Here is a 5797-nt window from a genome sequence, read left to right on the forward strand (position 1 = left end):
AGTTTTTTTAAGAAAAGGAAGATCAAGACAAGCACATAATTAAAAATCTCAGTCCAGAACTATTTCCAAGTCCCGAAATGTCTCCAGTACATAGTTCAGACCTTGAAAGAGATGTGGTAGATTTTCAGAATAGTGCATTTCAAGATTCACAAGATCCAAACGACGTCGATTTGGGGATGAATTTTGTTTTGTTGCACTACACAATTTAGACACATAAAAAATAAAAATAAAAATTACCAGTCTTTGATAGATATATAATCACTACAGCCAAGACAAAGAAAAAGGAGATGCGATTGAAGAAAACAACAAAGACGAATGAAAACCAACTTTTATAAAGTAGCTTTAATAAAGCAGCTACAGGATCAACAAACGACAGTAATATAAAGAGTCTTCTGAAAATTTCACGTGACGATGGGGCCCAGAGAGCACCCGGCTGAAATCAAAAGATTCTTTAATATTTTGAAATCCGAAGTTAAAGTCCGTCAGACGCCTATAAATAGAGACCATTGGTGAAGAGGAGAAGCATCATCAACAACACATACAAGCACCAAATACGAAGAAATCCATATTCCCTTCTCTTTCATCAAATATCACACCCTTTCTCTCTCTCTCTTTATAACCCTTGTAATATAAACTTCTACTATAAAATAGTACTAGTTTTCAATAATCCTCCCAGTGTGAGAAGTAGTTTTTGGGGGTCCCCAAAAGGGAAACCTCTCTCCGTCTTTAAGTCATGTAAGTTTTTATATTATGTTTACGTATTACTCCTCCCTCGTTATGTACATTATTGTGAATCTATGTTATATAAATCTATGTTTAAGTAATTTCTTATTATTATGGATACGCTACTCCTAGTATATGGTTATTCTCTTAATTTCTTAATAAACTCGATGGATTAACTTTTGTAAATTTCTGGGTGTTGAGGAGCTATTAAAATGTCCCAAATATGATAAAGGACGAATTGTTGGCATGGCCAGGGGTGTGGATTAAGAACGAGAGGTTAAAGAAGAGATGAACAATGTAATAAGATTCATGACTGGGCAGAGTCTAGATTAATTTAAAAAAAAAAAGGAGATAAAAAAAAACTTAGAGATATATCTACATGATAACAAGACATAAAGGAGTGAGGAAGTGTCGAGTAGGATTGTTTAAAAATTTGATAAAAACCACAATATTCTTGCCAGTAAGTATTAAAAAAATCTTGTGATATTAGATTTTTCAATACCCCCTTATCCCTTTAGTATCAATGTATATATATATATATATCCGCACAACAAAGGAGTCTCATAATCATAATTTTCACAGCATCAAGAGTACAAGTTCGAAAAAGTTACTTTGAATCATGACTTATATATTCACTTTTGAAATGAAAGTGAAACAGGATAATTTAATACAAATAAGATAATCTATTTAAACAATTAATACTCGACCATACAAATACACAAAGAGAGCAAACAAACAAACAAAATTGTAGAAGTTAGACGTTTAGGCCAAAAGAAGAAAACTGTTAGACTGAAGTATTGTAGTGACAAATGAATGAAAATTTTGAGGATATATATACAACGGCTATAGAAGAAGATAAAAAAGCATGAAAATTAATACGTACTAATTATTCACTTTAAATGGAGATTAAAATGATAGCACATGAACAGGAAATGAGCAAAAAACGGATGAATATGGAATAGAAATTAACATGTATAAATTGTCAATTTAATTGGATAACATTAATGGTTGTGGTCTTTCTAAATATTTCTTTCAAATCATAAAATAAAAAAATCTTAAAAACAATTAAAAAAAAAAACTAAAAAAAGGAGAAAAAAGATAAATACATTTCTTGGTCTGGTAGAGGTGAGGCAAAGAATTAATCATCCATTATCATTACATTCAAGGATATATTAAGAGCATTAATTTGCTTAAGGTATGGGAATCGTGCCCATTTCTTCCATTCCAATGAACCACCATTACTTATTCGAATGTTAATTAATGTGTAGCCATAAATTGTCCATTATTGAGCATAATAATTAAGAGATAATTAGAATTTTCCATTTTATAATTAGAAAAAGGCTCAAAAATGGAGAAAAAGGATAAATAGTATTAAGTAGGCGTAGAGAGGTGTCGCATTACATCATCTTTACTATATTATATATAGATATAGATAGATGGGGAAAACACAATTCAGTATTGCATCTCAAGAGCTTTAGTATATGAATAGGTTTAATTTAATTACCATCAAGAATTTGCAGAGGACTTTTAAATTTGTCTAAAGGATGTGAGGAACTGGAAATTGAGATCTTTTGTTTTTTCATGTATCCGAAGGCCGAAGGGGCATAAAAAATGGCAAAAAATAAACTACAAATTAAGTTGCATTTAAAAAGAAAAAATCACTACAGAGTTGCAGGTTTTTGGTCATTTGCGACTGAAAATGCTTACTCCTATCGTACTCTATACGATTTTTATTGTTTTTCAATAGGCTGAAAGAGTAAAAGAAAAACCGAAGAGAATTAAAGGTTGTTCCTTTTTATGTATTCGTACAATCTTGTCAAAAGGTACAAAAGATTCTCTAAAAGATTTTCAGTTTAGAACCAATTTTGCAACTCCATTTTTTTAGTCTATGTATTTATCACTAAGCACATATGAATACATTGACGAAATCCTCTTTTGCCCAATTATTTTAGTTTGGAGGAGAATCATCACTTATAAAAAATAAGATGGATGAACAAAATACGTGGAGAATGTTAAATGAATTTTTTGCCCTTTTGGCAGGATAATTTATTAATTGGTCAAATTTATGTCCTCTTTTCCTTTTTTTTTTGGTCAAAAAAACTTAGGTCCTAATGTGATTGGTTGTCCTTCCAAGTCTCATAAGATATCTTTTCATTGATACTGGAAAACAGGTGGCGCGGCATGCTGGTCTTATTGCGACAAAGTATTTAATATTTTAACTATTAAAGTTAAATTATTTACTTTGATGTAAACAATAAGTGTGAAGTATTTATCTTTATACTTCCATTTTAAAATATAACTCTTGTTTCATTTGTATTTTATAAGTTGGGCATTCTTTTGCCTTACTATAAGTACATCTAAAATGAGAATCATTAATCACAAATACTCGACATCTCTCTGCTATGTCATTTCTAATATACACTAGGGTGTTACAGTACCTTGAATTCCTTATATTACTGTTTCATCTATTACTATCAGTATTAAATTAACTGTTATAACTACTTATTCTTATTATTGACTCCCGTCCTATTAGTACCATTTTGAAATCAACATTCATCATTGTTGGAGCTTTAATTGAAAACAAAGTCATCAATTAAAAAGTCTATCATGACGAGGTGATAACAGTTATGGCAGAAAACACGAATAATGAGGATCCGAATGTGGGCCTATTATATAATCTAACAACGAAAAATTACTTGGCGTAACTATCTCTAAAAGGTAATTATTGATAATAACTACCTTTTATTTATATTTAGTAGCTACAGTGATTTTGTAAATTTTGGGTCGTAGCTATACCAAATACATTAAGTTTTATGGCTTATTTCTCTCTCACCTCTCTCTCCTCTCCCTCACCTCTCTCTCTCCGTTCCCTCTCTCTCCCTCGGCTCTCAGTACCCCTCTCTCTCTTTTCCTTCTCTCTGTTGCCTCTCTCCGGCCATATCTGTTCTCATACTCCCTCTCTCTCGCCAGCGCCAGATTGGAAACACCACAGCGACATTAAATACACAAATAGCCGGAGATTTGACCAGAACTGAAATAAATCCTACTATCGTTGCTTTGCTGCAAAAGGGTTGTACAAAAAACTAGTGTTTTCATTAAAAATGGATTGGATAGATTAGAGCAACTTGTGGCTTTTTCAACTGAAACTGAATTCACAACTTCGAATAAAGCAGATGGCAAAATTGCATTCCTAGTACTGTATTTACACTCAAATCCATAGCGTAGTTTGTATTTATATGTATTCGGCGTTATGTAGTTGCTACCTCCGGTCAAAGTTACAGGACTTGTATGTAGTCATGCTTTGTATCTCTGTATTTGAGAGAAACACATTTTTGTATACTTCGCCATGTGTATTTAACTGTATTTTTGTTCTTTGTATACAATTTTTTTCGATTCAATACATTGATTCTTAAATTGATTTGAGGGTATTCTCCATTCTTTTTTTATTGTAAATACAGTGTATCTTGTATTCACCAAAGATTCGAACAGATTTGATTGTATTCTTCATATTTAAATACAGTGTATTTTGTATTTTCGCCGGAGATTTTGACCGGATTTGACTGTATTCTTCAGTTCGTCATTTTTTGAGTGTAAATCATTCAAATACGGCCGAATACATTCAACCTTGCGACATCAAATAAGATTGGATATGATAACGTCAAAATCCACTCCTCAAGTGAGAAAGTGTACACAGTCGTATGCAATATAATTCACCCAACTATGAGTCGGGGTCGATCCCACAGAGAACAATATGTAGGCGGTTAGGCAAAGTAGGAATTATCATTTTTTATGCTAAGCCAAACACTTGACAATATTTTGATTTTGAGAAAATTATAACTAATGCGAAAATATAAACTAATCTAGAGAGCAAGTAAAATGATCAACGGCCACAAGCATGGAAACAAAGGAAACTACGTTCAAATAACGATCCAATGTATTTCACGATTTTACGACTAAGAGCGAGTTTACGTTAATTAGATAATGATTTCTAAAATCTCATTGAAAGTCTTCCGATCGAATCAATGAATTTCACTCTAAGCTTTCCCAAGCCTTAGAGTGTGATATCAAGCACAATCAATATAACCTCAAGTAACTTTCCTATTCCTAGCTCAAGTTATTAGATGAGGTTTAAAGTCCTAAATTCTTGTTAATTAATCTTTCCCAACATCAATTTTCCTCTTCCAGGCTCAAATCAAAGTAAATGGGCCAGTCTTAGGGTTAGCTAATCCCTTAAGAAACATTAAAAATGAGATTAATTAAAACATCATTAACTCACTTCATTAGCAATAAAAATCGTTCAATACATAAGCAAAATAAGAGTTTCAATCCAAACTTATATCATGAGTATTCCCATAAAAAAGATTCAAGTGAAGATAATAAATAATACACACTTCGATGTACATTTCAAAGTAAGAAATTAAAGAAGTGAAGTAAAGGTTCAAGAAAGTGCTCAACCAAATCTTCAGCCCCAAAAAGTGGTGTAGGAAACCTAGCCTCCAAGACTTGTGTTTTCTGCCAAAGATATGTTTCCAAGAGAGCTTGGTCCAGTTTTATGTGGTTTTGGGATAACAAAAACGTGAATTTCCAAAACTGCCCAATTCTGCCCAAAAAGACTTCTTCGCATTCTCGGCTAGACCTTCGCGTCCTGAAGGTTTCTTGACCAGTTGATCATCGTGTGGTCAACCTTCCCGTTCGTGAAGGGTATTTTTGGCAAAATTTCCTTTTCTTTGTTTTAGCTCCGTTTTGCCTCGTTTTCACTTGGTTTGATCCCAATTCTCTTTATGACTCAATGCACCTAAAATAACAGCAATATACATCAAGAATAACCTCATATTATAGATTAAGAACACAAAAATCAAAGCAAAGAGAGTAAAATAAGTGGTAAAATCACCAATTATTAGGATACAACTTAACAGTGTATTCAAATACGCGAATTTTTTTTTTTTTTTTTTTAAAAAAGATACAACTGAACAGTCTATTTTAATACACTCAGATACAACGAATTTGCCATAAACTAGCTACGAATTGTAAATTGATAAAAGATAGCTACTAATTGTTAACAGCCCTTAAAAGT

This window comes from Lycium ferocissimum, unplaced genomic scaffold, assembly GCF_029784015.1.
Source record: "Lycium ferocissimum isolate CSIRO_LF1 unplaced genomic scaffold, AGI_CSIRO_Lferr_CH_V1 ctg14365, whole genome shotgun sequence".
Taxonomy (NCBI): Eukaryota; Viridiplantae; Streptophyta; class Magnoliopsida; order Solanales; family Solanaceae; genus Lycium; species Lycium ferocissimum.